We start from the raw sequence: 23,451 nt of genomic DNA, 5'->3' as shown, positions 1-23,451 counted from the left end.
TTGAATTCGTTTAAATTGGACTTGAAGGTTTTGCCGCACCAAATCATTATCCCCTGGTGGACTACTTATACATTTGAATGCGCCAGGAAGAGAGCGGGCGCTGCATCCGCATCTTCGCACCTCTTACCGCAAACGCCCATCCATGCCACTCATGTTTCGCCGGCAAAGTTCAGGTCTGGCATCCCTCGCAACTCAGCCCGCTGACCCGCGAAGTAGGGGATAGAATCATCCATGACCCATTCTTCTGAAATAACATGTATAGAATCGCTATTACCTAATATATGACAAAGACACATGCGAAATACAATCGCCCATTCTCATTATTTTATCGTCTGACACCCCCTATTTGCTTAACGTGTCGTACCGCCTATTCTAAAACTGTGTGATTTTAAAACCATTTCAATAAAAACAGACTGTAATAAACACTTTTTAAGTTCTGCTGAAAATTGATTACGCTTGACTGGTCTGTATTTACTGTGCAAAGCTGACCCGATGTTATGAGCCATATGCCGAAGGATAGCTTGAGGATGCAAACTGGGCTTCTTAATTGTATTTGTTTCACAAGGAAGTCTTTAGTTCACATGATTTCTAAATTGGTTAGTTTTTGACTCTCTTAAACATTAAATCCTGATGATAACCGGTTACAGCCGTAAGCACAGGCGCTCGATTGCAATCTATTATTTATTTATTTTATTTATTTATTTACTATTTTAAGCTACCCGTTGTTTATTATAATGCATACACATACTAAATCAATAAATATCTTCAGACAAGGCGTCTTCTTAAAAAAAAGATAGTTCGATTATGTCTATAGATATTGACAAGGTAAATCACTCGCCATTTCTCAAGCAACGGAAGTGCCTCATTACCCATACTAAAATCGTTGTCACCCCACTCGGTTATCGAAATGCGCGCGCAGGCCGGGAACCTCGCTCTTTCTCTACCTTCAGTTTCAACAGAAACCTTCAGAGACGATGTGATAAATCCCTGTTACTATTGTTTCACTCATTTAATGTGATAATCAACAAAATATGTTGTAAATTGCATAGACATGAATCATTCCTTACCAATTGTTTAACCGGGAACATCGCTCTTTCTCTACAACAACAGCAAATACACACTATGGGCGCCAGATTTAATTTTTGACGCACTGAATTTTTTCTGGAAATCACCATGGCGGACGAAATCAAGTTGCTGCGGGAACGCTTTTGTTGAAACCGAAACTTAAATCTACAACATCTTCTTTGTTACCGGCAATATGGTCCGCTTTTAGTTCACAATTATGAAAACTCCGTGCATTGTTAACTGTATAAATAAAGCAATATCGCGAACTGACTTTGACGACATCGACATCAAAATGTTAACAACGGCCTTATTGTCAGACAGAAAAGTATTTCAATAAATAATGTCCGACGACAACAAATAATGAGCCAATGATATTGCATTTCTTTTAACCTAACTTTTTTTACTGTTAAGAACAACGTTAATTTTTACGACAACCTCTTTTACATTCATGTATCTGCGGAGCCCTTAAAATCACGTTAACGATGTCAATTCGAGCCCTTTAAAGACTAAAACGTGCGACGGCCCTCCGTCTTCTAGTCAGCTAATGGATCGCTCTATTCTTGCATGGCTTCAATAAATATTTTTATGTTCCGTCGACAACCTGTTCAGATATGTGCAGAGAGAGGAAGTCATCCCAATAATGCAAAAACTTCCGGTAATTTAAACGGGGCTTGATTACATACTCTAGAATTTTCAAAAACTTTAAAAACAATTTAGGTGAAATATTACCAAAAGCCTCACGTGTATCGAAATAATATTTCTTATTATAATTACATTCATAATTACATGGATGGATTAGCAACAATCTAAATTCAAACTTTAATGCCAATATTAAACAAAAAGCAATTTTACCCGGATCATGAATCATATAATTTACATCGTCAAAATTCGTATGAATTAATGAACTTATTTTTTTTTTGGATCGAAAAAACCAGTAACTGAATAACCGGATGGGTATGACAAATGATGGATTTATCTGCACTCGCCCGGTTTGTTGTTCCGGTACTTTTCCTATCGGAGAAAATTGAAGATTCTACTACTGACCAATATTGAGCAGCAGATTCAAGGTTTTCAGAAAGTTTAGACCGAAACTGGTGATCATAATACTTCCAAAAATTCCCCACCCCCACATGCGGTGCTGCACAATGCTTTTCTTTTCATGAAGCCTCTCAGATTTAGCAGATAAATACATTTTCGTGAAAATAATAAATGCATATTGCTAACGAAAAATATAACTAATAACATGTATGCATTCATTTGGACGGCGTTGTAACGACCCATTATTCAAAACGAAAACTGAACAACCGTTTTTGTAATCTCCTGGCTCAACTGCCCCCCACCCTTACGCATTAATGAAATATAAACAGTTTCGCAAAACAAATACTCTGTTTAAGCGACGGGGGCGCGTGGATTGTTGCATCATCAAAAATTTGTCTAGGCAACATAAATATGCTTTGACAGTTAACAGTATCAATTCGACACAAAATTTACCGAGATCTTATATCGTTTGCATTTCAAGCACTTGCCTTGTGCTTCGCCACGCTGTGACCACGTGGTAGGTCATCGGCAGTGCAGAAAATATCACCTAAATCGATAACCTCAATAATTTCGACGCTATCGTCTGCTCGTAGACATTTTGCAGGTGGCGTTGCTGCGGCTGCAGCCTCTCGCTCAGGAACAGAGGAGGGTGCATGCTCTTTTTCCGATGCCGTTTCCGCCGCAGACCTTATACGTCGTCTGACCCTTGGATGAGGTTCATTCTTCGGTGCAGGATCGACCGCCGACTGCATCCCCGTCCTTCTCTCGGTTCTCATCTGTTACGGCTTGTCTCGCTCGTATTTGCACGCCGCGACCTGTATCCGGCATTTGTGGATAAAATTATGTGGCTATGTGTTAACACGTTTTTTGCGTCAAAGCTATTCAGCAAAGGACGAGATAGTTAAAAGCCGGAGCTTAAATAACGTATTGGTGACGTCACAAAATCACTATTGGAATCGATTGCAGGCATTATTTGTTGTCGTCTGATTGTATCTTGTTATCTATACGGTATATCAACCTTTATTTAAAACTAAAGACACTCATTCGCCACTTCAAATAAAAGAAGAGACGTTTTATTTAAATTAATTATACTTTTATTGGTTCGAACCTTTTCTCGCATTAAGCGTATAGCTACGGTTCGTTTCTTATGAAGTCATCCTCATTATTTTATGATTATAGTCACGGATTGATTGCGAAAGAAGAACGTTTGGATGATAACTATTATGACAGTAAATCACAAAATAAAATCCCTAAAAATCAGAGAGTCTAGCTTAAAGTTGGTGTTTTGTCGCCTGCATTTATCACATTATATACACCAAACATTCCGTAATCAGTTATAGAGATATAAAAGTAGAGAAATATGGTTTAGTAATACGGTTCGTTTCTTATGAAGTCATCCTCATTATTTTATGATTATAGTCACGGATTGATTGCGAAAGAAGAACGTTTGGATGATAACTATTATGACAGTAAATCACAAAATAAAATATAACTATGTTTTAATGTATATTGTTTTAATTCTTGCTGTTAATGTTTGCATTGAGTACAGTTAATAAATGTACATGAACAAATGCACAGAAGAATATACGGGTTTATATGTGTCATTTTTGATAGCAAAAACTGAAAGAATAAAGGTCGTATGTTTTTTTTTATTTTCACAGTTGTTAATATATAATGTACATTTATGCAACATAAATGTCAAAGCCGCAGATTCGAAGGACACAGAAATCCCCATTAGGCAACGAATGGCTTTCCTTTTGTGATAATAAATCATAGTAAAAAACTTTTTCCAGATTAATTACTTACTATAAATATTTTGCATGGTGTATGCTGCTGACGGGATAAAATGTATTCAGACTATATTCGCAATCATATTGTAATTTACACAAAGACGGTACAACATTAATGTTAGTTCACAGTGATAATACACTTAGGCAAAATAATAATTATCCCCTAGCTTTTCAAAGCGTGGGGATATTGTGGTTATGTAACTTATTTTGTACATTTGTTAATTAAAATTACGGACACATAAAAATTGGAAACATACCAGCATGTTTGTTGAAAACAATATGTTACAAAAATGCTACTATCCCTGTAATGAGATCAAGCATACTTATACTTTGTTCATGCCCAGTTCACATCATATGACTGCGCTAATAAATAAAACCTTATAAAGCTTTATTATCAAAATCCAAATCATCTGCATTAAACCAAGAATTAAAGGCATACTGATATTAATATAAAGTGTTCATGTGCTAAACTACCAAACTATTCGAATACCGGATTTGAGCAATCCATTTTTAGTGTATTTATGTAACTATCAAAGGCAAGACTATTATCTTTAATAAAACTTAACATATATAATTATTTTTACGTTATGTCACTTTCATGAAAAATTATGACACTACACTGTTTTGCAAACGTCATACAGAAATGTCCACGAGGAATCACGAGTGTTTTCAAAGCAAGTCGTTCTGTTGTGCCTTCAAGACAGAGTTATCTGATCTTCGAAACGAACACTATCAGCATATCATGACATATTGCTATGCATGTATGCAGTGTTTGACAGCCAACCTTATATTGGATTATTACAAAGGCTGTTGACGTGACACCATACCACCTTATCTACAGAAAACAGTTATGAAATATGCAAAGTAAAATGTCATCGACTTACGAAGTATGAATAGTAACTAATTGACGTCACGAGCTGACCGTTATTCGTATCTGCCTTGACAATCTGATTTTCTATTTATGGAACAAAATTCGGTCACTGTAAGCTAAGTGAACAATATCCTGTCCCCACTCAATTTTAGATAAAACACATAGTTTAAAGATACATATTATGTAGCCAGACAATTTTTAAATGAAAAGGATTATACGAAGTACATAATTGATAGAATGACCATATCGATTGCAAATAAGTGTCGATGACGATGTTTGAGTTTAAAAAGGAGTCATGAAGCACATTATGTTTTAAGCGACACGCTTACATCAATCATACCGTAATCATATGTTCATAACAATAAAGCTACAACAAATTGCAGACCTATTTTCAGTTTTGTTTCTCCAATTATCATAATTTACAAAAAACAAAACTATTTTTGAAACATTGGTATCGAATGCTAATTATTCTGACCAAAACACAATTAACAAAATCGAATAACTGGTAAGAGCGATTAATTTAATTTCTATTGCAGTTCCCTATTATGAATAACAAACACAAACTCGCAAAATGTATGTTGGATCTGTTAGGTGATTATGTCATTAACATTTTTATAACATTTGTATGCTCTAACATACAGCCTTGTCTGATTTGTTGTCCCTAAAAATCAGAGAGTCTAGCTTAAACTTGGTGTTTTGTCGCCTGCATTTATCACATTATATACACCAAACATTCCGTAATCAGTTATAGAGATATAAAAGTAGAGAAATATGGTTTAGTAATACATTAAATGTATGAAACTAGAATAACATTTTCAAAGAAGTAGTACCAGAAACACAAGGTAAGTAAAACTGTATTCAATTGCTAATATTTTTGTTGTGCAGCAGAAAACCAATCCACATAAACGCGACATGAACAATGCTTGGGAGACAATAATAAATATGTGCAAATTCAGTATTTTCATACATAGACACAATTTTGGTTCTGCAAAAAAATAACGTTTCGGTATTGGCGAGAACGTTTTGCGTTACACATTTCATTAATGTAAACAATAGTTTATGTATGGTGCATTAAAAAAGAGTATTCAGTTATCACAAATAACATTATTTTATCATATTCTGATGTTGGTTTATGATTGCAAGAACAAAATATTAATCTCTATATCGTTTGTACTCGCTTTAAGTGAACGTGTTTATTAAATCGTATACATTTATATTTAATTTTTTACTACTCCGTCGTAACGAACAATTGCATAACCATGAATGATTGCATGGTCTATGAATACAAATAATAATATCTTAACCCAGCTATATCATCAATCGTATGCTCGTATACCACAATCGTAGCAAATTCAATCAGAAACGATTTCTATTTGAATAAAACGTCTCTCTTTATATCTACTGAATACATTCATACGAATGTCCTAACCCTCTCTGTCAATCCAGACACTTATCAGTGAGACTTTAAGACGGTTGACAGTTGGATTTTTTCGGTAATACCACATTCAATATAGGACCGGGAATTGCTTCAGCCTATCTGCCAAAACGATATGACACATATGCCAAACAAGGTGACCGCGGCATTTCGAACATTGGGCTATTTGTACAGGATAGTCAATATATCTTCAGGACAAGACTCGGTGCCATAAATATAATTGCCATGTGTATCTATAGGCGCCAGGGATTGATGCTACGTATTACAAAAATATATGCATTTGTCTTAGCTGTTTATGTTAAGTATGTAATCGGACACACTGAATAATTAATAAGCGAACGTCTGAAAAGACTTCCTGGTTCCAGCTTACAATACATTTATGTTGTCTGATATATTGATGCAATCTACTTTCATTCTTTGTAGATTGATACTGATACAACTTACAAGAACGCATTGTTTAGCTCTTCAGTAATTCATAACAGTACGATTTTCGTAAGATCCATAATAAAGCTCCAGTTATTTCCAAAATCAGGCTATCTTAGTCCTTAATCCATGTTTTCTTTCATACTCGAGTGTAAATTCCGCTCTGTTTCATGGCCACGGTAAATTGTTTAGTCGCAAAATGTCTGACTTGTTAAATATCAAAATAAAAGTCAAGTTACGTTTATTTCATGGTACTTACTAGATAGATCAGGTTCTAGGCAATATATTCCATATCTTTGTTGTTAAAATTTGTCATCAATAGTTTTAAACAGCTCATTTTTAATTTTAAACACTTTCTTGTTAAAATCGGAAAATGTTTCATCCGCCATATTGCTTCCGGCGTTGCTTAGGAACTGTAAAGTACGTGTATCATATTCTACGTCATTGACCAATCATTTTGGTCGTCAGCGTCTGGTCGACCATCATTTGGGTCGACATTTACATTTCGGTAGGTCGGTAGCGTTCTGGTCGACCGATCATGTTTTGGGTCGACCTAGAGATCTTAGTATATTAGGGACTGATTTTTCAGTCAGTTTCAGTTTGCAACGTAACATCTAAAAGGCAACTCCTTCAATTTGTTGAAGTAAATAATAAAATAACATTTATCATGAGATTAAATAATTTATATTTAAACTACTACTTGTAATGTCAAAACTAATATAAAGAATAATACAATTATTATGCATACTATCGTCACATTGAAGTCTATGTTGGGCTCGCAGTGTTTTAATTCTTAGTTGATCTACGCGATGTAAACAATTAAGATTTCCTTACTGAATTAAATGTATAGTCTAGATACTGCACACTTATATGTTAATACTTGTGAACGGGAGCTATTTTACACACTGTTGAATATCAATTACAATACAATTCGACTAAACATATCGTACCATAGTTATTTGTGTTCATACGTTACATGAATACATTTTGTAAGCACGGAAACGTCGTCTGTCGATTCATTGAAGGTTACACACTACCAGGTTATATTTACTATCGCTCGGAACGCAACAATACTTCCTTAAAAGTGTTATACAAGCAACATAAATACGTGTATGACATTATATGTGACTCGTGTGATCCTGTGTTACGCTCAGGTCGTTGTGCGACATATCAGAGTCCTTAATAAAAAAGATATGTATTGAGGTTTGTAGAACCTCGGGATTTAGTCTCTGCAATATCTGCTTTATTCGATGTAAGAGTGAAACCATATATAGCGCAATGAGACTTTCAATATCTATGGAAAAATGCGTTGATTTAATCGATGGATACGCTGTCGGTAAAGTGTATGTTAAGTCGGCTTAGGCGGTGGAGCAAGATATTCCGCTTTGTGACGCTTATTCTAATTCGCTCCTCGCGCTACCGACCCGTTTAAGCGTCGAGTTCAATGCAGGAGTTCTGAAAGCGGCTATTGCAACGACGTGTCTATAATACGTAATCGCGTACAAAATAAATGTATTTGCCGTTCTGGAAGGACTGAAAAACACATCCTGTAAATAACAGTAAAATAACGGACGGAATTAGTCGTATTGAAATATTTTGTATTTTTTAATATGACACTATCGTGTACTTTTATAGGTAAACAGCTGGCTTAACGTGTTAAAAACGCATAATTTTAATAATATAAGGGTTAACAAGTCTAGGATTCACTTAAAGTCTGATAAATTAACAAGCATAATCCAAACCAAGGCAGCGAACAAATAAAAGAACAAAGATTAACGTAAAATGCACACAAGTTAAAAGTACTTGACATAAATACACTCGACACACCATCTAGTAGTTTGAATTTATTGTTGGCTGGCGCGTCTACTTGCTTGTATGTTGTGTATGGTTGGCTGGCGTGTCTACATGCTTGTATGTTGTGTATGGTTGGCTGGCGCGTCTACTTGCTTGTATGTTGTGTACTGGCGCGTCTACTTGCTTGTATGTTGTGTATGGTTGGCTGGCGCGTCTACTTGCTTGTATGTTGTGTATGGTTGGCTGGCGCATCTACTTGCTTGTATGTTGTGTATGGTTGGCTGGCGCGTCTACTTGCTTGTATGTTGTGTATGGTTGGCTGGCGCGTCTACTTGCTTGTATGTTGTGTATGGTTGGCTGGCGCGTCTACTTGCTTGTATGTTGTGTATGGTTGGCTGACGCGTCTACTTGCTTGTATGTTGTGTATGGTTGGCTGGCGCGTCTACTTGCTTGTATGTTGTGTATGGTTGGCTGGCGCGTCTACTTGCTTGTATTTTGTGTATCTGAAGTGGAATCCTTGACATTTAAATACAAACTGCTTTTGCATCAAAGGAGCGCTTTTATTTTTAAACGTTTAAACTTCTTTCAATATAGGACTTCTAATGTATAACGAATGTATAATTAGAAGCGCAAACCATTTAGTCATATCATTATCATTAAAGTTTGCAGTGTGTCAAAATGTTTCAACCGAGGTGTTCATTAAGCAACCATTTGCATGTGTTTATGCATGTGCTCTGTAAGATAAATATTAACACAGTGAAACTTCACCTACGCAAGCAGGAAATAAACCTTCTTGGTTTGCGGCCCTTTAATTACGGCAAGTAACTTTACCACATTTATGAGACATGACACGCCAATGAGGAACATTCTGCGGTCAATGCAATTGAAAGGCCGATCCAAAGCATAAGGGTTATGTCAATCTCTTATGGTCTAAATATAGCTACGTTCCCTATTACTTGATCGTATTCTATATGTAAAAGTTGCATTGGTATAATGTGAATTACTTATTCATTTTGAAAAAGAAATGTTTACCCTATATTGACATTTCACATTAAATTACTACTTTGCTTACAGGTGATATGAGCACCTAGGAAACTTCTTCTCTCTGCTTCCATATTTAATTGATGGTATTGTTTTGATAGCCCTCGAATCGAAATCGATAATATTTTGATAGCTGATTACTTTTTGTATAATTTTTATTATGAATTAAGCGTTGCTCTACGAGTTTATCTAAATCTAGCTATTGTAGTATTGAATCTCAAAGCTTATTTGTTTGATATTTCCATTTGATACATCATCACATTTATTCGATGGCGCTGCTTTCATAATATATTTATTTAATAAATGGTAATTCCCAAAGCACACTGTTACTGTTTTAAAGATACGATATCGCAGTCGATTTGTTTTAAATTATTCTCGTGGGTTCGCTGGGTAAATTCACAAAGCTTCGATAAAAACGTGTTCTATTATATTTCAGTCGGTATAATGTAAATTAAGGCAATAAAATGCGACGTTATATCAAACTTTCGCGCTTTGCAATTAAGATTGATATAATACAAAAGTATAACTAAACTCAATTATTTGGCTATATCGAATAATAACCGTATTGTTAAAAATAAAACATAAATCAAATTTCCATGTTTACACAATAGCGTTCATACGTGTAACTCTATCATTTGGAATAAAGTGCAGCCACTGACAGCTATGAATCAATTTAAGCATAACGATTATATTGAGTATTTTGATTAAATATACAGTGTTTAAAGTGTGCACACACATGCAATGAAAGACTCATTGCAAAAAAAATCCATCCAATTAACATCCATCTTAATAAATAAAGGTTATTTTTCTAAAGCAATGACATTGAAGGTCGATCCTACAGATAACCGAGCAAATAAAATCGCCCATATAAAACCATTTACGCTCACGTCAAACTAATTTAGACATAGTTATTTCATGATATATGCATTGTAATCTGAAACAACCAGCAACAGAAGACAAGAAACAATAAAAAACTGTCGATTTAAATGCAAATCACAATTTTCTATAAATCACATATGTCTTCAAACAATAGTTCTGGCATTATTAAAACTTTGCCGATAACCTCCTCTCTCGGGCATCACTGAAATTAGAGAAAACTCTGAAACTTCGCGCATACTTGTCAGGCAGTATTTTATTTTCGTAAATGTACTGGTCGCAGACGGGGGATTTGTATTTTTCAATAGCCTTTTCAAAAGATGTGTATAGGACACCTGTATTTGTTCTACAAGATTCGGATTATCTAAAACTCACCTGTCTGTAAATACTAATAAAGTAGAAATAAGTAGAGTCGTTTTTACTCGTGAGTCAGACTAAGATTTTTGAGCTAAAAGTATTTGTCGCAAACATTTTCTACTAGCTGCCTGGAAAATACCTCTGCAACTTCTGTCAGGTTCACAGTGACAGCAATTTGTGCGAGAAACACTTGCTGACCCTTTATGTTCCTCTCGTGCATTAAAATCAAAAAGCAGTCATATCGGGATGCCTTCAAAAGTTTGCATTTCATTTCATCGTTCCTTAAAAAGTTTTAATTCTGTTGTTCTGGTCGCCTTCCCACCATTGAGTAATTAAATGGTAAATAAATTGAATGTGTTTTAATTCCCTTTTGTTATATACCTTTATTGTTTGATTTGAATTGCAATGTTATGAGGTTAAATTTTATTTACACGTATATGTATCATGCATATTGCTGGGCCAAGTGTGAAGTTGAGCGCTCTTAAACCGGTTTAAACACCCAATGCTTTGCATTGACCATTTCAAGGCTTTGTTCTTCTATGCGTGTATGTTGTTTCGTACTGTGCTTTTTTGTAATGTTTTGGCAATTGGTAACTTTCCTAAAATAAAGGACCAACTACTTGTTTGTAATGAGAATGCAATAACTGCTCCAGCAACCAGAGTTTCACTTCTTTATATTGGATATCAATATGAATTCCACCTTCTAAAATGTTCTCGTTACTTAAATTATCAGCTAAAGTCTGGCCGTTTACAGCCTTCACACGCACAATTATGTGAAAGACTGGATTATGTATGTCTGGCAATTTAACTGCATTGTTCTCCAATTCCCAAACTTGCACTGTGGTTTCCATGCGCCGAGAAAAGCTATAACCACCTAGGCTCGATTATTATTCTAAACATTCGAGGACGAGAAACTTTAGGCAGATCAGTTTCCATGCAATTTGTTAGTTTGACACATTCGTCGTCCTTACTACAGGTCAAGTATTTGACTCCTTTGCGCCTTAAATAACGCGTGAATAATTCTTCATCCGACTCGCAGCTATTGATAATTCAAATCAAAAGTGGATATAGTATAGTAATGTTGCACAACATACCTCTGCAAAATAAACATGTTAACATCAGTCATGTAAATTCATACACACAGAATGTACATTTGCAATTACAATCACAATTTATGATTAAGCAATGACACATCGCTTCAAACAATTCATTAATGTACTCATGTAGTAGTTTTCTATATATGTATAATAAATGAAATTCACGTCTAATTTTAAAATGTGCATTAAATTGCCCGCGTGTATATTCATTGTGTTTGCGCTATTACATTGATGTAGTGTGATATTTTTGTAGTTGTACACACATGTTCAGTAAAATCATGACATTTAATTACGCAGCTTTTTGTATTATTTATTGCTGCCTTTGTCGCGAGAAACGGCTAATGAAGTTAAAGCGATTCATATTGTATGCCTTCAACCAAATTTGATTATGTGTTAAAACGAACAATATAACTGAACATGTTTTTCTTTACTTTGGAGACGTTTGACAAGCGGTTTTGTTGACTTTTACCAAAGTATCTGTTTCATCTGGCACCAAATGCCATTATCTACAGCAACAACTAGGAATTTCGATAGACACAATGAAACAAAGGTCCCTATATGATAATCTATATTATAACGTTTTCTCATGAAATATGCCATCAAGACGGCAAACAATATGTTTTGAATCGGCTGTTGGAATGTCGGGCTTTATACACCTAACTGCATTGGAAATCATTATAAGTAGCTTGAAATGACGCCGCATGATAGCTTGATTCTATTTTTCCCTGATTTAATGACGTATTAACATCAGTAAACGTTGCTTTAGCTACTGAAGAGGTAAACAAAAACTGTAGGCAGCGTTTTATTCAATAACCATAGTTTAACACGGGTTTGACATTGTTACATGCAACGCAGATGTCCAAAATGATGTGGGTGAAATCGTAAATCAATTCAAAAAAGTAAATTACCATCATATTGCATGTATATGTACACTTGCAATCTTTCCTCCTGAAATACGATGTCCATTGTGCAAAGCAATTTTTGTCTTACATTCTCCAGATTATTGACCACTTCTATAAAACGTATGGTCATATAACCGTCAGTATACCAAGTTTTACGATAATCAATAATTATATTTCGAAATGTGATAACATCTTGATCAACAGTCACATTGCCTACGACACGTGCTAATATTCTTATTATTTGAATACGTGTACAATTTTAAACTATTATACAAAATATAATGGTGCATTTTTATTCATATATTTTGACAATTGAACATAGATGGGAAAATAGGTTTTACAGACAGACACAAGTAAAGACTATGACAAAAACTGAATATTAAGTGTAATCATCATAACTAATGTAGTTGCTGAGTTATAACCAGCAAAGCTGCTTGGTTAGGACATCATAAATTTATGTTCTATGCAATACATTTGTGGGTGAGAGAAGTAAATAGCGTTCAACGACATATTGTTACCTTATTGCGAGGTACGGTTATGAGGAAACTACTATTTACTTACGACTGGACATTTACAAATATATATTATAACTCAGATAATCGTAACACAACAAATCATTACGTGAAGCAAAAGGATATATACGTGCATGTATATATTGTTTGGACAATAAAGGTATATAAATGTGATCTGTTTCAAAGCATATCATATGGAAATACAAACTTAAAGTTGTGAATGTGTGCGTTCTGCAATAGATGAACCACATACGCAGTATATGTGAAACATTAAATTTGTTGCTGGGTAATCCTTTCTCTCCAATCATTTACCATCGTTAATATTATAAGGCGTAATCCATTTAAATGTATATATCCTTATAAAGATTATGACGTTCATTTCACTCAATTTTTTTTTTGATAAACATGCATTACATTTTAATTATGTATGTTTGAAAGCACTTGGTGCGATAGAAATAATACTTTACTGTTCGCTTGGTTCACAAGGTGCATCGGCATTTATGTGGATCAAACATAACATTTTCTATCGTTCATGCTGAAATCATTTATTTACGAGTTGTGTGAGGCGCATTATATTGATATTTTTAATTTATTAAGCACAGGATGTATATCCATATATAAAGTACACCGTTATAACTACATGATTCATAACAAACTTTTGCAAATTGTGTTTCGTTTTCTTTATTGATGTCAAACGACATCTTTTCCATTTCTTTCATATTTGATATCGAACTCCTGGAACGCAACAGATTACACACAAAACAATAAGCTTTGATTAATTGTAACTTGTTTTGAGAAAACTGGGCTTAATTTATGTGCATAAAGTGTCGTCCCAGAATAATCTGTGCAGTCCGCACAGGCTAATCAGAGACGACACTTTCCGCTTTTATGGTATTTTCAGTTTCAAGGAAGTCCCTCCTTACCGAAAATCAAGTTTAGGCGGAAAGTGTCGTCCCTGATTAGCCTGTGCGGACTGCACATTCTTATCTGGGACGACACTTTACGCACATGTAGTATGCCCAGTTTTATCAGAACAAGACACAATAGTATAATCTGCTTGAATTTACCCAATTAATAGCCGAAAATTTGTCGAGTATAAAACTGTCACATTTCGATTATTAAATTATCAAAACGTTAATCCATGCAAATGATCAAATTATTTATACATTAATGCTTTTTTTCAGAAACATGTTTGGTATAATTGATAAGATGGTTCAATGCAAATATTGTTGTATTTTAAGGAACAAAATATCATTTTTATTTTGACAAAGCTACTCTAAATGAACATATTGTTTTTATCTCTTTGAAAACGGCTCCGCCTTCATTTATTTATGAAAACATTCAACAAAGAGCCCAGGTAAGTCGTTACATAAAAGCAATATGATGTGTCAACATATTAATCTAAAAAATGTTATGACCAGTGCCAAACGAAGTGAAGACGCCCATCCTTTGAATATGCTTCTATACGTACATCCCAGGGTATGTCATGAATATGGTAAATTCTATTAAATAAGTACATTTTATCCGAGGCGTACAGAATTTATACAAAGCGCTGAAATGATGATTGTTTGTATTTGCTTAGTAATCTTCACTTACATCTGTGTGTGTAACTATCCTATTTTGTTATGGAAAAAACAATAACAACACATTAAATGTAATTATATCCACGTGTTTTTAGCTACTGAACTCCATCATGAATATACTGGTGAAAAGCAAACGTTAATAACTATAGAACAAACCACCTGTATGGCTATAATAATAAAACATTGCTTTTATTATTAGGTTAACAAATACGTATTTTACAACTGTACAAACAAAACAAGTTATTTTATGCAATAGAATGTAATTCGCGCAATTTTACTAGACGAAAAATTCATTCAGTATTCAACTGTCCACAGTTTTTTTAATGATGTCCACTACTCGGACAATAATGTATTATAGCGTCATTCTTGTGCTAATGAGATCATTGGACAAGGTTTGTATACGACATACTTGTGTCTATTATTAAAGTATACAAAGCAGGGTTGGCAGCAAAGACATAATGTACGTCTCTTTAAACGATCATATTACAGTGTTAAGCTAGATTTATAAAACACGTGCCAGAAAGTATCTTGAGTTACTGCTTCCAGAACAAAAAAATTCTAATTGCTTACCATGGTCGCAAGTATTTAATCAACATATATGTTATGCCAATAACACTAAATGCGCATATATCTACTTAATTAATATACATAAAATAGTTATAATATTATTGTATAATTGCATTTGATGACGAGCTTTTTGTTCTTGATATTGGTTGAACGAAATACAAAGCCTTTTTTTGTTCTGTATTGCTATTTAAAATGATACGCATATGTGGAATTCGACGCATAACGCTTCCCCCACTTACCGTCTGCATACATTGTGAGATCTACATTTGTGAACAAAATGCAGAGGGACAGATCTTTGAAATTGTGAATAACAAAGCAACCACTTTTAACCAGTTTACATGTAAATATATATATTTACAGAATAAAGAATACTTTAATTAATATGTTGTGTAATATGTTCCCATCGTATATATTTTGCCGAAATGTAATTGTTATTACAAACGACACTTGCACAGACCCAATACACCAGGAAAACAAATTTACAAATAATGCCCACAGATCTATATTCACAAGTTGATAAAAACTGACGGGATAAATAGAACACAAGCGGGAAAGTGTGCCAAGACCTAGGTGTACTTTACTCCTTTTCGAAATTAATCAATTGCACAGGACACAAAGAATGATTTTCATCGTCAATCATAGTCAAGTCCCAATTGATAGAGACGTATTGTTTCCAATAAATTTATGTACAACATAGACAAGCCCAGCCTGATTCAATCAGAAAACATAAACTAAAGAGTCTTTGACAAATCTTAAGAACATGAATATCATATTTTATTGATTAGTTTCTTACCAAGAAATGGTACAATGGAAACAGATTTTAATCTAAATACTGTCACACCACGCCCAATGTATATTTATATTTTGCTTTTGATGTAACGTCAACATTACAAGTTATCTTAATTGATTTCAACACTTGACACACGAAGCAATATTCGATATCTTGCGCGATGCACGAAGCGACGCGCGATATTTGTTATGTCCAAATATCGCTGTAATAATATCGTCTGTCGACTCTCGCATTTTTTAAACGGTGTAAGAGCAATTTATTACATAAAAAATCCCTTTTTTTGTCTCCCCGGATTTTTTGCAAACGCGAAAGTCGACAGGCGATATATTTACAGCGATATTATTACAGCGATATGTGAACAGTACAAATTTCGCGTGTCGCGCAAAATAGCGAGTATCGCTTCGTGTGTCGTGTATCGCGGTCTAATATTCGAGATTCGGATAATATGAGCGATATTTGAATAGTAAAATATACTGTTTCGCTTCGTGTTTCGTGTGTCGCCCTTAATTAATGAAAGGCGAGATTATAGATGGCACTATCCGGATTCCTTAGTTTTCAGATTCTTAACTAGACATGCATGGGCTAAAATAAAATGTACGTCAGTAAAAATCGAAGATTTTGTCATTCAACCCATTTTTCACATTTGCGTATTTCCTGATTCCTCTTCTTCTTTCATACGTTTGTTCTAGCTGTATTCATGTCAAAATGCATTTAACACGAGAAAACACGGTCTTATTTGTTTCAAAACATATGAAATGCAGATGAATCTTAAACTAAAATAAAGGTTTTGTAATAGTAGTACCAGATTATGAAAGAAAGTGCAATATTCCACATTATTAAATATCATCGTTACTTAAATTATCAGTTGAAGTCTGATCGTTTAAATTGAGAAAGTAAAGTTGTATTGAATAACAAATTATTTTCATCATCGCAAAGGAACTTCAAATCCACAATCATTAACACAGTTGGAAAAACACAATTAACATGTGCAGATTTGTGCACACGACAACACACAGACACAATATTAGTTATGCAACTAATACGGGTATACGTGTAGGTATTATCGAGGGGTTAGAGCCAATACGTGATAAGTCCACTTTTTTTTTAAATAAAAAATCACTTTCTTTTGCTCGTTTAGGAAGTTATTCTTATGCTCTTCAATTTGCACTATTCTCCGGAATCATATCTTGTATACAACATAGGTTATCAGACAGAACCAAGGTGCACTAAGTGCTTATCAACAAATCTGGTGTAGGTCAGAATGCTTTATATCAACTGCATGATTGCCAGAAAGCTTTCAGTGCACTAAAGTCTTTTTTGGCACCATATGTTTTCATACATATTGTTTGGAAATGCATGTGCCAAAAGGATATAAGTGCACTTAGATCATTTAAACATTAGCCAATTGTGCCCCGTATTCAAAGTAAAAACAAAATATGAAGCCATTACCTTGTTAAGGAATTACTGTTTCAGGTTTATATCAACAGGAATACACAAACTATTGTGTTAATTAGTAATTAGATAGCAAAAAATGACTTAATCTGTGTTTATGTTAATACAAGTCATTTTTCTCCCCATAAGATGGTAAAATAATATTATTGGTTCAATATCTTTCTCAGTGAAAGTTCATGCCGTATGAAAAGAAGATATTTTCAAAGAAAACTGCCTTTTAAATTAAACGGGAAGATTTTTAAGTATTAGATTGGTGTGTTAAAACGCTGTCTATTATAAATAAATACTATAATGCTTCAAATGTGGACTTGAACGCGCAGGAAGAAATCAAATTATGATGCCTGTTCAAATTTAGAAGATAGAAAGCATCTTCAAGAAACACCACCAGCAGAGACATATTTGCAAGAAACTAGTAGAGAAACACCGCCATCTATGTCATCTTCAACTTTAGAAATTGGAAACATTTCAAATAACATCAAGAAAGTAGGCAATTAATTTTCACAGAAAAAGGAAAAGAGTTGATGAACCTGCAAAATGGAAGAAGAACATAAGAAAACACCGACTAGTTCATGGTCTTGACTATGTAAGTACAACTGGAAAACACGTGCCAGCAAAGAAATTGTCACAGCAATTGCAGATTTAAATGTTATAATATTTTTTCACTTGATGAAAGATACATAATCTTCAAGGATTACTGAAGACTAGCTTTATATCAACGTCAGAAGGACCTCTTGTGTTCTAACATTACAGACGATGTGCCGAATCGTGTAAGGAAACACTCATCAAAGCACAGAGCTATTTCCAGAGTATATCACTTAAGAATATTAGTGAAACTGATGGATGCTCCCCGATGATGCGCTTTGTCAATCTATGTGTTAATAAACACCTAAAAAAATTCTATTATTAGCCTTGGTGACATTGACCCCAGTGACCTCAAGCCTCATCAAAAGGTAGAGGTCCATGCAAGGTACCTACATGCCAAATATGTAAGAGATCCGTAAAATATTGAAGTCGCTATAAGAAACTGTAACAAAATTGTGACGGAAAAATCTATTATTAGCCTCTGTGACCTGGACCTTGACACCAGTGACCTGAAACCTCATCAAAAGGTAGAGGTCTAGAAAAGGTACCTACATGCCAAATATGTAAGAGATCGGAAAATATTTGAAGGTGCTATGAGAAACCGTAACAAAATTGTGACGGAAAAATCTACTATCAGCTTCGGAAAAATCTATTTTTAGCCTCTGCGACATTGACCTTGACCCCAGTGATCTCAAACCTTATCAAAAGGCAGAGGTCCATCCAAGGTACCTACATGCAAAATATGTAAGAGATTAGTAAAATATTGAAGGCGCTATGAGAAACTGTCACAAAAGAGTGACGGAAGGAAGGAAGGAAGTAAGGAAGTAAGGAACTTCAAACTGGAAACTATATGCCCCCCGACAATTTTCAGGGAGCGTAACAATGTAAAAACATAGACACCACTGACCAAAAGTATTTAGAGAGTGGACATACCCAGATGGAGTGTGGAAGTGGACATGCTTCGGTATAAGTACCAATCCGGGGGAAACAATGGTGAGGGTTGCACGCAAGAGAAATCCGTATGTTTTAGTGCCGATGAAATACTATGACTGTCTTGGTATCAAGGATCTAGTCATATCTGTACTGCCGCCCAACGTTGTAAATGTAAGTTGAAAAAAGATTTTATGGAGAGAAATAAAATGGATAAGACTGCAAAAAACTGATCCGGGTTGTGTGTTTTTAAGTGCAGTTAAGATGACACCAGTTTTCAGTGTGTGAAACTTAAATCCTCAAGGAAAGGACCTTCTATAAAATGTAACTTAAAACCCTTGTATGATGCCAAACTTCCAATTACAGCAGCAAAGAAGAAAGACATGCTATCACTTTGCTCTGATGGAATAATTCCTTCAGAATATAACAAGTATTTCAAGGATATTCCATCTGATAAGACAACAAGGAACTGTATTCAAGTACCAGATACAATGGAAGAAAGTGAAGATTCAGATGTGAAATAGAAAATCTGAAATTTCAATTTCTTCCATTGTGAAGGTTGGAAACCTACAGGTCCATACTGTTTAAAATATATGTTTTGTTTCTTTTGCATGCCGTGTTAAATTTAGAATGCAAAAGGAAATAATTATGTACTTTTCAGAATAAATAATTTCTTCTATTATGATTATTGATATAAACTTGTGCTAAGTACACATGTGCCAGGTGCATAGCACAGGGCTGTTTTGCCTTAAGGTAACTTAGTCCTGTATTGCATAGGCAAAGCAGGACACTATGCTTATGCTCAATAGCATCAAGTGCACCTAACACGGTGGCACTCTGAAAATATATATGTTTTACCTTTATGCCATAATGAAGTTTCTGCTATTTTTAATACAAAAGCATTAACTATTGTATGCAATCCTATAATATGTTTATAATGCAACAACAATAGTATTATCTATATTTAACCCTAATATTATGCTGATATTTATATATCAAATACAAGTTGTAGTCTGTCAAACCTTCTTTTGCGTTTTTCTCCACTATTTGAAAAATTGAGTTATTACGTTCTTGCTCTAACCCCTCGTTATTTGCCTGAGTGCACCATATATAACTGTTTTGTTATTTTAAATCGCATTCCTCGATCATTTTTAACCAGGTTTTCCGAAGGAAAAAACTGGTTATTAGATTGGCGAATGCGGGCGGGCTGGCTGGCTGGCTGGCGGGCTTGCGGGCTGGCAGGCGGGCTGGCGGGCGGGCGGAACAAGCTTGTCCGGGCCATAACTATGTCGTTCATTGTCAGATTTTAAAATCATTTGGCACATTTGTTCACCATCATTGGACGGTGTGTCGCGCGAAATAATTACGTCGATATCTCCAAGGTCAAGGTCACACTTTGAGTTCAAACGTCAAAAATGGCCATAAATGAGCTTGTCCTGGCCATAACTATGTCATTCATTGTGAGATTTTAAAATCATTTGGCACATTTGTTCACCATCATGGGACGGTGTGTCGCACGAAAGAATCACGTCAATATCTCCAATGTCAAGGTCGCCACGACTAAAAATAGATTTTTTTTAAAAACAAACTTACAAAGGGGGTTAATTTTGTTTGTTCATTTCAAAAGTTCAGTTTGAGTTTTCTCCCTTTATCAGATTTTTTTTCACAATGAAAACCTGGTTTTGTGACAATTTTGTCCCTTGTATTATTTTGTTTTGATGTTGAGAGAATAAAATGTTGACATTCAAATCGTTTAAACTTGTTTTAAATGAACGTGTTTACATAATTGAAAACAAATATATTTCATTTTTTCACGTTATATTGAACAATGGCATGAATAAGAGCGGTTTTATGGACTTTGAATCAAATTAATTATTTAAATAATGCCTCGGGACAGCTGTGTCCTTTCAAGTATTAAAGAAATTTCAAGGAGTCTCAGATTGTTTTTACTAAAAACGCCTGTCTTCATATCGACTGAATATATTGAAATAAATGAGAAAAATCAACACTATAAAGCCTGATAAGTATCACTCAGAATGCAAGTAATTCTATTTTTTTTGTAATACAAAAAATACTAGATCATGTATTGTTTCTGCATCTCTGCAGAAATGTCGTGACATGGGCCAAACAAGTTGACCGTGGCAAAACGATAATGCCGGCTTTTTATCATGTTTTCAGGCCAAGACACGGTGTGTATTGTATCGGCGTCCGTTAATTACTTTGTGTACCACTGTTATGGAATCGTTTCTATTAATTAACACATGTATGTAGAGTATGACACACGAAATGAAAAAATAATTGTGAACAACAAGTAAATTTCTCTGCAAGATTGTAGACGCATATGAAACCCAAAATTCTTCGTTAAAATTTACTTCAAATGCAAAATCTTTTTTTTCATCAAATACTTTTTATCTTCTAACTCAAAACTTACTTTATAATTCCATAACAAAAAAAGTAAATCCAATTCGCAAATTTATGTTCAGACTTTGTTTGTGCCGCTTTAATTGATTTAAGAACTATTTATTTAAGAAAATGCGGCGATTGTTATGCTCGAAAACGAGTATTTCATTGTACAGGCTCAACTAAGATGTTCTAATTACATATTACCGCGGCTCTGTGTTATTCAACTCAGTCTCAAATTAATCGTGTTTGAATGTAATACAAGGTTTACATTTAGCATACACTTTCGCCTAACGTACAATAGGATCATACCATTTAAATATTTGCTAGTGCATTTTAAAACGTTAAGAAAACGTATGCAACGAATAGAATGATCGCTCTTTACATTCAATTTGTTTGATATTGCGGATTTGAGATTTGTGTGATCTGGTTTTTCGCCCATGTTGTTGCTTAACATACCAGAATTCCTATTTCCTAGAAGACATACATGTCTGCTCAACCGTACATATTATATAATTAATCAAGATTTGTGTTACATATGTATAACTATATCTTGCATATCTGCTTTATTTGATGAAAGAGTGAAACCATAGAGCCATACTATTTTAAAGGTCAATGGAAATGACATGTTGATATAACGATGTAAACTTTGTCGGTAAATTGTATGTTACGGAAGTGAGGCGACATTCCGTTCTATGACGCTGTTTCTGATTCGATGCGCGCGCTACCGACCTTTCTTAGTGGCGAACGAACGAAAACGGAAGTGGAGCTGTTCATTCAAATGAAGAAAACGCACAAAGAACCAAGCCAATGAAAAACTTGAATGCGGAAGTTCTAAAATTGGTTTTTCCAAAAACATTTTTATATTCGTAATATCGTATACAGCATTGTATTCAACTAAGGAAAAAGTTGACAGACACATTATGAAAATCGCTGAAAACGATTATGGAAGTATTGACATATGTTGTACTTTAAAATAGCATAATGTCGTATGATTTTGATCTTAAAATCCATAAGTGTAACAATAAAACATAGGATTATCTAAATGTGAGATAAACAAGCATTTCCATAATTCGTGCGGCCAAAACATGGAATAATCAAGAGAAAAGTTTCATTATATGGCCATGCACATGTAGTTTGAAATAATTGACATAACTTAAAAGCCCATAAATCCTCAAAGTCAACAAATATTTCGTACAGTATTTCGAAAAACAAAGATAACACGTACCAAATCAATGTTCCTTATAGCAATTGCCAAAATGTCAACGTTAGAAGTGGTCTGGTAACATAGATTTTACGGGCTACAACATGCTCTTTACAGATTAGTCAGCGGGACAATATATATTGTCCCACAAAAAAAAGACGAGCATATGAGTCGTGTTCTGGGAAAACCGGGCATAATGCATGTGCATAATGTGTCGTCCCAGATTAGCCTGTGCAGTCCGCACAGACGACACTTTCCGCCTAAATTGGATTTTTGCTAAGAAGAGACTTCATTAAAATGAAAAATGTCATAAAAGCGGAAAGTGATGTCCCTGATTAACCTGTGCGGACTGCACAGGCTAATCTAGGACAACACTTTACGCACATGCATTAAGCCCAGTTTTCTCAGAACGCGACTCATATTGTATCTAGCTTAATCTAATGTAAAACTACCACATCTAGCGTTTACATTTTGTCAATTGCTATAAGGAACATTGATTTTTATTTTGTTAATTTAATTTTATGAAATATTTTGCGAAATATTCTTTGATTGTGATTACTAATGTTACTTGAACTCGACACATGATTAGTTAGCAGTTATGATTGTTCGTGCACTGTTTGCACAAGGTTGCAATATAAGTGTGGTCCCCATCATTAAATAACGTATTAGTTGATGTTTATATGTTTGTTCCCTTTAGTTGTGTTTAAATATATAAAAAGCTATTGTCTTTGAGAGTTACCCA

The 23,451-nt window shown here is 34.5% G+C and overlaps 1 protein-coding gene across 1 annotated transcript in view; it reads right to left on the bottom strand.

Moving 5' to 3' along the window:
* The window catches only part of LOC127871136 (eukaryotic translation initiation factor 2-alpha kinase-like), a 626,118-nt gene that overhangs the window by 344,833 nt on the left and 257,834 nt on the right, over positions 1 to 23,451 (bottom strand). The gene's annotated exons all lie outside the window — the stretch shown is intronic.

Source organism: Dreissena polymorpha, chromosome 3 (genome assembly GCF_020536995.1).
Source record: "Dreissena polymorpha isolate Duluth1 chromosome 3, UMN_Dpol_1.0, whole genome shotgun sequence".
NCBI lineage: Eukaryota > Metazoa > Mollusca > Bivalvia > Myida > Dreissenidae > Dreissena > Dreissena polymorpha.
The sequence above is the reverse complement of the archived record's forward strand: the minus strand, read 5'-3'. Positions and strand labels throughout refer to the sequence as shown.